At 31.3% G+C, this 10,233-nt stretch overlaps 1 long non-coding RNA gene across 1 annotated transcript; it reads left to right on the top strand.

Moving 5' to 3' along the window:
* Positions 1–1,449: 1,449 nt before the first annotated feature.
* On the top strand, positions 1,450–2,182 carry LOC108141922. Its single transcript, XR_001774274.1, has 2 exons — positions 1,450–1,525; positions 2,146–2,182. It is a non-coding gene; the product is annotated as an uncharacterized LOC108141922 (long non-coding RNA).
* The last annotated feature ends 8,051 nt before the right edge of the window (positions 2,183–10,233 follow it).

The following is a 10,233-nucleotide window of genomic DNA, read 5'->3' as shown; positions in this document are numbered from 1 at the left end:
AAATAACAATTTTACTTAATTATATTTTTGTTATGTTAGGTTAGGTGTTTTGGTTTCAAATTGTACAGGAGAACTAGAATCTTGTTGTTTTTAGTAAAGAAAAACAGACGCATGAGCTTGACTTAAGTGAAAAGTTTGGTAGTTAGAAACTGCTATGTGAGTCATCTAAGCGTAAATAAACCGAGTCCATGGTAACGGGCACTTCTGTAAGGTCAGTTTCAGAAAAGGAATCTGTCATAATTTCAATTTGTATACCCTTGCAGAGGGTATGATAATTTCAGTCAAACATTTGCAACGCAATTCTTTATCAGCAGTCCTAGAATAGTTTACCTAGTCATGTCCGTCTGCCCGTCTACGTAAACTGGTCTCTCAGTTGTAGAACTATCTGCAAGAAACTTTCGCAAAGTTGTCTTTTTATTGCAGGTGGTATTAAATTCGGAACGAGCCGGATTGGACGTTTATATGAAATAGCTTTTTAACTTAGTTCTTCGATAATTGGTAGTGGTTTATTATTTTAGAATCACGGTTTAAATTTGAATAAAATCGGACGACTAGCTTTCATGGGTTGACCGGAACTCTAAATAAAATTTTAATTTCTCTCATTTTTTTAAATTCTTTCGGATATAACAACAGATTAATAATTCAGAATTACCCTCTTAATTTTATTAAGATAGGGAGACGATATCGTACAGCTACCCTAGAAACGATAGAATATTTGAGTTTAAATCCATTGTAGCTTCAATTTTTTTAAACATAAATGCAAATGTTTTGAAATTTACGTGTTTTAAAGAATAATTAGTTTTTGCAATAGCTGCAAGGATATACAAACTTTGTCTTGCCGAAGCTAGTTTCCTTTCTTGTTTAGCTTATAACAAGGCACTTGAATTTTAACGGGTTAATTTTAGGAACACCCGACCACTCAATTACACGTGCACGTTCATGGTTACAAACATCAAGACATCGCCAGCATATACATAAGTGCATAGTAAAGTCAGATAACTTATAAGGAAGGTCATATACATACAAAGTAAACAATAACGGGCCGAACACCGATCCTTGTGGAACACCACGGCTTACATTTTCAGATTAAGACGAATATACAAGCAGAATTTCTGAAAACCAGTTTTGAAAGCAGCACAAATACTAAATTGCTTCAGGGGGCGATTAAACGTCGACAAAGTTTTGAAAGACTTAATTAATAAAGTCAGATCGGTTAGGCCGACTGTTTTTGAATGAAAGTATTTATCCAATAAGCCTTTTTAATATATAAAATTTATATTTATATTATATATTAATATATTAGGACTTTATCAGTTACCAATTTTAATTTATCTTAAAGCGCTTAGACTTAATACACCCTGCGGTTTCAGTTATTAAGAAAAACATGTTTTAAGGACCTATGATAGGCAAAACTCACTTGCTTGACTTCAGTATTCAATTAGACATGGCCAATTCATGGTATGTTTAAAAGTCTTGTCTCGATTTAACTTTTCTTAATCTAAAGGCGACCTACATTTAAGCAAAGGTAAAATAAACAATGGAATTTAAAATGCGCAGTGATCACTTCATATTTAAATTATTGTATTATATAGACTAGTAAATCACAACGCAACTTTGAACGAGACTATAAATTTTTTGCAGATTTATTTATATTGTGATATCAAAATCTTTTATGACTATTAAAACTAAAATCTTTAATAAAAGATGGCTTTTATTTATTTAGTTTAGATATTAAGGGTGTGCGTGTTCTCGCAGCTCACGGTGCTCTGGCTTAAAAATTTAGTCGATTAAAGCATCGGCTGGTTGAAGCTAGCTTCCGTTCAAGCTTCATTTGTTCATTTGTTGCCTGCCGCTATTTTTGATAAGTGCATAATAATAGATATCAATAAAAGGTTTTTGCAGTGCATGTGAATTTTTGTTGCAAAAGAACGGGATTCCCACTTTAACATATTTTACAATCTAGTAAATTTTAAATTGATTGAAAAAAAATTTAAAAGTCACGATAGAGAAAATTATAATGTCAAGGCTAATAAACTACTTCAAAATTTTTAGACATGTGTGTTATTTACTTTTACACTTTATTTTCTTGCCATTCGGTTAGTCCAAATTTTTATTGTAACTATAAATTATTTTTTTTTATCATAGATAATGACGTCAAGCCACATTGGAATTTTCTAAAGGTATTTCTGTGTTTCTCTCTTGTCTTCATTTTTGCTTCTGTCAACTTTTTAAGGGTATATTGTATTCGTTGCAAATCCGTCAATCTGTCCGTCTGTATGATCGTCGAGATCTCGGAAACTATAAAAGCTAGAGACATGCAACTTGAGGAGTCACGCCCACTCGAACGCCCAAAAATCGTGAAAGTATGTAGTGCCACTCTTACACATGTCAGACCATAAGTGTTGGACTTTGTGTGCATGTTTCGGTCATATTTTCAAAATCAAATATTTTCAAAATTGAGCTAATATTTAAGAAGTTATCAGCCCTGTTACAGTTTTCACTTCCAAAAGGCTAACACCGATTCGAATTTCCCAGACCTGTTCCAATTTTCACTTCCGAAAGATTTACACGGAATCTAAGTTCCCTCTCTTAATTCTCTGTTAACTTCCGCAATAAACTCGGGGAAACTTTTCGGCAAGCATTTGGCTGACGGATTCAGATCCGTAAGAACAGAAATTAGTTCTTTTAAAATACTTTGTCATAACTTAAAGTGCAAATTCAATATTTACCTTACCTGTTTTAAGAACATAAAAGACTTGGTAAGTAATAACATATTTGACTTTTTAAAAATTATTTTGTGATGGAACCTCAGAATCGCGAGGATTCTAACCTACTGGAGTTCTGCAATTCCGCCGCCCCTGATCTAGTTTCCGAACGAATTTGATAGAAACAAAGTATAGGTTGTCATGGTACGAGCAAAAAATTATTTTTAGGGGCTTATTTTTAGCAAGCGCTTTTCGGTTTGTTTTATATGGTTAGAAGTGTAAAGTATCTAAGTTTAGTTCAGTTAATTGTGCAAAGCGTGTTGTGTTGGGACCTTTTTCATCGTCCTTGGCAACTTTGGTCCCAAACACTACTCATGAAAGGTTATCAACACTGGGGCCAAGCAAATGATTCACGCACAAAATTTAAAATACAAAATGTAACATGGTAACATGGGCAATCCAGGGATGCCCTAAGTCGGGTCCAATTTTCTCAATAAGGAAAATAAATAAACCTTTGTCAATCCGGTATGATTTCAAAAATCTGCAAAACTTTCAGTTATTAAAGTAATTTCGAAATAATAGTTACTTACTGGCGATCTGGCATATAAATAATGTTATCATTGCATCTTAAATTTCGGTTATTGCGTTTAAAGTCCAACAGTTGTTGTCTTCTCAACTCGTTATTTGCCAAAAGTTCCAAAAAAAATTGTTAAAATCAAACCAACAATCTTTGTATTATTTCGGGCAACACAGCCGATTTCCACACAAGTTGTTCAACACTATTGTTGGTCATTGTTAAAGGAAGTGATGAATCCCTTAAAATAAGTAGAATTTGTTTTTTTTTTTTTGCTACCAATGATTGTTTGACTGATTTTAGATCTGCGCCGGAAAATCAAGGTTTGATCGGTGGAGGATTTCATCAATTTAAATTTGTAAAGCAGTGTAACAAGGCTATTTAGTCGAAGTGTGGCCTCATTAGTTACCGTAATTTTTTGCTTTGGAAGGTTCGCTCCTCGAGAAAATAACTTTGCAGTAAGCTATTTAGTCGCCGATTTCAGCGAATTGCGAAGCAATATTTCATTGAGACTAATGCTTAGAATGCTGTACAATAATGTTGCTTAAAATGGTTTTTTAAAGCTTAGAACTGTTAATACTTTTTTAAGATTTATTTTTAAGCCCTTTCGCTCAGGACATTTATATTTGTGTATTTTAATAAAAAGGCATACTTAACAGAGATGTTTAAAAATATATAAGTATTCGATTACTTCTTTGCAGAAGTTTAAATCAATTTGGTTTCTTCCGAATAGGTGGTCTCAGCTGCTTATTGTGCTTATTGTAACAAAAATAGTAAAATTTGGAAATCCCATGAATCCCTTTTATGTTTTTCCATATTTCTTGTAAATTTAGCTGTCTGGTATAACAACTTTTTGGACCTCGTTATCTGCAACACTTCTATTTTTATAACTAGTCTAACTCCATCGACGGATCCCTTTCCTTGTGAGCTTGCAAAAAAATGCATTATTGACCCGCACTGCAGGTGGTTTACAAAATCAAAAAGGGCTGGATAGTATCCATTCATTTTTAAACTGAGAGCAGAGCCTTCAAAAAAATTCATTTTTTTAAAAAAATTCTTCCAATGCGGACAGTTTTCTTTGTGTTCCACTTTTTTTTGTCATATGCTAGAGGAGTAAACTGATATTTTAAATCTTTTATGCACTTCTAGCAATTGCTTTTCATGCACTACTAACGAGTAACAGGTATAAAAACAGCTAATCTTCAGAATTGTATTGTGTTTCGTACTAAATAATAATAATAATAACGTTTGGAGTTTAGCCAACGCAAACTGTGCACCCTGGTCCCAAAGTAGGTCAAAAGTCGGTTTTTTTTTTGATTTAATATATGCCAATATGCAAGTTCATGCAATATTGAATAAAGAGTCAAAAAATCTACTAAAAAGAGATTAATTAGTTAGCTGATCGAAATGATTGTGAAGTAATTGGAATTGATTAAAATGTCAAGTAAAAAATATAAATATTTTTATAATTTCGACAAAAACTTAAAAAACGCTGCATTTTTTCGCAATGCGTTGCTTAGCTTTAGAATTCCTTTCGGTTACCCCACGGAAATTAAGTGATTCCTTTAAAATTAAATTCATTAGTCAGAAAACTACCAAAGTCTTTCGTCGACTTCGACCATTTTTGCTTTAGTTTTCGGGAATTTCAATTTTGAGTATGAACTTAATTTTTTCTCAAATCTTCTCATACTAAAACTGAAATACATACACAAAACTTATAACAATACATACACTGAAGAGCCGTATGATGTCATCATAAAAAAATATGAATAAAAAAATTTTTTTTTTTTTAATTTGTGAATATGCAGATGCAAAGATGAATGAAAAAAAATAAAAACAAGAAAGGAATCAAACTTCGGCAAACCGAAGTTCATATACCCTTGCAGCAATTGCAAAAATTAAAGAACATTTAATTGAAATTATGATTTACTTGCGTGTATGTTTAAAAGCCTCGAAGCTATGATGATTTACAGCTGAATTATTTGAGTTCCTATGGCAGCTATATGATATAGTTTTCCGATTTTAATAAAAAATAAAAAAAGCGTAATTCTGAACTGTCAAATAATTAAATAATCAAAAAGAATTTCTAAAAAAATTACATAATACAAGAATAATTTGTTTTTTTTAATTTTTATTTTTCCCATGGAGCTTTATATTATAGTCGTCCGATTTTGATTAAATTTAAACCGTAATTCTGAAATATTTGACCATTACTATTTTTCGAAGAAAAACAAAAAAAATTTTAAAACAGCAAAGTTAGAATTTTTTTTCATTTATTTTTCCGATTGTTCTTATGGGAGCTATATGCTATAGTCGTCCGATTTTGATGAAATTTAAACCGTAATTCTGAAATATTTAACCATTTCTATGTGTCGAAGAACTAAAAAAAAATTAAAAAACAGCTAAGTTATAATAGACGGACATGGCTAGATCGAATCTCCTAGTGATGCTGATAAAGAATATATATACTTTATAGGGACGGAAACGTCTCCTTCACTGCGTTGCAAACTTCTGACTGAAATTATGATACCCCCTGCAAGGGTATAATGTTTAAGATTTATAGTTACAGTTTACAGTTTACAGACGGACTCCCTGATTCAAAAAATGTCACTCAAGATTTTTTGTATGGTACCATTTTTTAAAGTGTGTATAACGTTGTTCACCTGTTTTCATGCCAATTTTATTTCTTATTTCCAGTTCTTTTTAACCGATTTCGGTCTTCGATAGCTTATTTAACTAGAATTAGATAATTCTTCAATTTTTAACGATAGGTTTCCTTTTATAGATGTTAGAGCTCGAAAAAGTTTGAATAAAATGCAAAAACTGAAGTTTTGACAACATAAATTGAAACCCGAAAATAATTTTATCACTTTATCTTGAAGTTGAAATATTCACGATAAAATAATAAATAAAATAAATTAAAAAAATAAAATAAAATTGACATGAAATCAGGTGAAAAACGTTATCTACACTAAAAATTAAAAATAAAATTATGGTACCATGCAAAAAAATCTTGAGTGTCAATTTTTGAATTAGGGAGTCCATATGCACCGAAAAATCAAGGTTTGTTGTCTGGAGGCTTTCATCGATTTGAATTTGTTCTATATTATTAATATTGGCAGCTCGGGACCAAAAGTTGATAAATCTAAACCACTTAATATTCTTTAGTGATAGAAAAAAAATATTTATTTCTTGTGGGTTCTACTTAAATATGCTTATTGTGCTTATTGTAACAAAAATAGTAAAATTTGGAAATCCCATGAATCCCTTTTATGTTTTTCCATATTTCTTGTAAATTTAGCTGTCTGGTATAACAACTTTTTGGACCTCGTTATCTGCAACACTTCTATTTTTATAACTAGTCTAACTCCATCGACGGATCCCTTTCCTTGTGAGCTTGCAAAAAAATGCATTATTGACCCGCACTGCAGGTGGTTTACAAAATCAAAAAGGGCTGGATAGTATCCATTCATTTTTAAACTGAGAGCAGAGCCTTCAAAAAAAATTCATTTTTTTAAAAAAATTCTTCCAATGCGGACAGTTTTCTTTGTGTTCCACTTTTTTTTGTCATATGCTAGAGGAGTAAACTGATATTTTAAATCTTTTATGCACTTCTAGCAATTGCTTTTCATGCACTACTAACGAGTAACAGGTATAAAAACAGCTAATCTTCAGAATTGTATTGTGTTTCGTACTAAATAATAATAATAATAACGTTTGGAGTTTAGCCAACGCAAACTGTGCACCCTGGTCCCAAAGTAGGTCAAAAGTCGGTTTTTTTTTTATGTTAATATATGCCAATATGCAAGTTCATGCAATATTGAATAAAGAGTCAAAAAATCTACTAAAAAGAGATTAATTAGTTAGCTGATCGAAATGATTGTGAAGTAATTGGAATTGATTAAAATGTCAAGTAAAAAATATAAATATTTTTATAATTTCGACAAAAACTTAAAAAACGCTGCATTTTTTCGCAATGCGTTGCTTAGCTTTAGAATTCCTTTCGGTTACCCCACGGAAATTAAGTGATTCCTTTAAAATTAAATTCATTAGTCAGAAAACTACCAAAGTCTTTCGTCGACTTCGACCATTTTTGCTTTAGTTTTCGGGAATTTCAATTTTGAGTATGAACTTAATTTTTTCTCAAATCTTCTCATACTAAAACTGAAATACATACACAAAACTTATAACAATACATACACTGAAGAGCCGTATGATGTCATCATAAAAAAATATGAATAAAAAAATTTTTTTTTTTAATTTGTGAATATGCAGATGCAAAGATGAATGAAAAAAATAAAAACAAGAAAGGAATCAAACTTCGGCAAACCGAAGTTCATATACCCTTGCAGCAATTGCAAAAATTAAAGAACATTTAATTGAAATTATGATTTACTTGCGTGTATGTTTAAAAGCCTCGAAGCTATGATGATTTACAGCTGAATTATTTGAGTTCCTATGGCAGCTATATGATATAGTTTTCCGATTTTAATAAAAAATAAAAAAAGCGTAATTCTGAACTGTCAAATAATTAAATAATCAAAAAGAATTTCTAAAAAAATTACATAATACAAGAATAATTTGTTTTTTTTAATTTTTATTTTTCCCATGGAGCTTTATATTATAGTCGTCCGATTTTGATTAAATTTAAACCGTAATTCTGAAATATTTGACCATTACTATTTTTCGAAGAAAAACAAAAAAAATTTTAAAACAGCAAAGTTAGAATTTTTTTTCATTTATTTTTCCGATTGTTCTTATGGGAGCTATATGCTATAGTCGTCCGATTTTGATGAAATTTAAACCGTAATTCTGAAATATTTAACCATTTCTATGTGTCGAAGAACTAAAAAAAAATAAAAAAACAGCTAAGTTATAATAGACGGACATGGCTAGATCGAATCTCCTAGTGATGCTGATAAAGAATATATATACTTTATAGGGACGGAAACGTCTCCTTCACTGCGTTGCAAACTTCTGACTGAAATTATGATACCCCCTGCAAGGGTATAATGTTTAAGATTTATAGTTACAGTTTACAGTTTACAGATGGACTCCCTGATTCAAAAAATGTCACTCAAGATTTTTTGTATGGTACCATTTTTTAAAGTGTGAATAACGTTGTTCACCTGTTTTCATGCCAATTTTATTTCTTATTTCCAGTTCTTTTTAACCGATTTCGGTCTTCGATAGCTTATTTAACTAGATTCCATTGGCGCATTAGCATTTAGCTAATGCTACTCTGACATATGAAAGACACGTACAGCTGATTTGGGTTTGTTTACTTTTGAGTTGTCTCAAATCAAAGAACTTCTAGTGTTGGCTATGCAGCTCGACAGATATTATGTTTAAAATTTATTAGCTGAGTAACGGCTGTCTTATAGTCTGGGAACTCGACTATAGCGTTGTGTCTTGGTTTTTAAATCGCCTTTATCAACTTTTTTTAAACATTTAAATAACAATTTTACTTAATTATATTTTTGTTATGTTAGGTTAGGTGTTTTGGTTTCAAATTGTACAGGAGAACTAGAATCTTGTTGTTTTTAGTAAAGAAAAACAGACGCATGAGCTTGACTTAAGTGAAAAGTTTGGTAGTTAGAAACTGCTATGTGAGTCATCTAAGCGTAAATAAACCGAGTCCATGGTAACGGGCACTTCTGTAAGGTCAGTTTCAGAAAAGGAATCTGTCATAATTTCAATTTGTATACCCTTGCAGAGGGTATGATAATTTCAGTCAAACATTTGCAACGCAATTCTTTATCAGCAGTCCTAGAATAGTTTACCTAGTCATGTCCGTCTGCCCGTCTACGTAAACTGGTCTCTCAGTTGTAGAACTATCTGCAAGAAACTTTCGCAAAGTTGTCTTTTTATTGCAGGTGGTATTAAATTCGGAACGAGCCGGATTGGACGTTTATATGAAATAGCTTTTTAACTTAGTTCTTCGATAATTGGTAGTGGTTTATTATTTTAGAATCACGGTTTAAATTTGAATAAAATCGGACGACTAGCTTTCATGGGTTGACCGGAACTCTAAATAAAATTTTAATTTCTCTCATTTTTTTAAATTCTTTCGGATATAACAACAGATTAATAATTCAGAATTACCCTCTTAATTTTATTAAGATAGGGAGACGATATCGTACAGCTACCCTAGAAACGATAGAATATTTGAGTTTAAATCCATTGTAGCTTCAATTTTTTTAAACATAAATGCAAATGTTTTGAAATTTACGTGTTTTAAAGAATAATTAGTTTTTGCAATAGCTGCAAGGATATACAAACTTTGTCTTGCCGAAGCTAGTTTCCTTTCTTGTTTAGCTTATAACAAGGCACTTGAATTTTAACGGGTTAATTTTAGGAACACCCGACCACTCAATTACACGTGCACGTTCATGGTTACAAACATCAAGACATCGCCAGCATATACATAAGTGCATAGTAAAGTCAGATAACTTATAAGGAAGGTCATATACATACAAAGTAAACAATAACGGGCCGAACACCGATCCTTGTGGAACACCACGGCTTACATTTTCAGATTAAGACGAATATACAAGCAGAATTTTTGAAAACCAGTTTTGAAAGCAGCACAAATACTAAATTGCTTCAGGGGGCGATTAAACGTCGACAAAGTTTTGAAAGACTTAATTAATAAAGTCAGATCGGTTAGGCCGACTGTTTTTGAATGAAAGTATTTATCCAATAAGCCTTTTTAATATATAAAATTTATATTTATATTATATATTAATATATTAGGACTTTATCAGTTACCAATTTTAATTTATCTTAAAGCGCTTAGACTTAATACACCCTGCGGTTTCAGTTATTAAGAAAAACATGTTTTAAGGACCTATGATAGGCAAAACTCACTTGCTTGACTTCAGTATTCAATTAGACATGGTCAATTCATGGTATGTTTAAAAGTCTTGTCTCGATTTAACTTTTCTTAATCTA

This window comes from Drosophila elegans, unplaced genomic scaffold (assembly GCF_018152505.1).
Source record: "Drosophila elegans isolate 14027-0461.03 unplaced genomic scaffold, ASM1815250v1 contig_476, whole genome shotgun sequence".
Lineage (NCBI taxonomy): Eukaryota > Metazoa > Arthropoda > Insecta > Diptera > Drosophilidae > Drosophila > Drosophila elegans.
The sequence above is the reverse complement of the archived record's forward strand: the minus strand, read 5'-3'. Positions and strand labels throughout refer to the sequence as shown.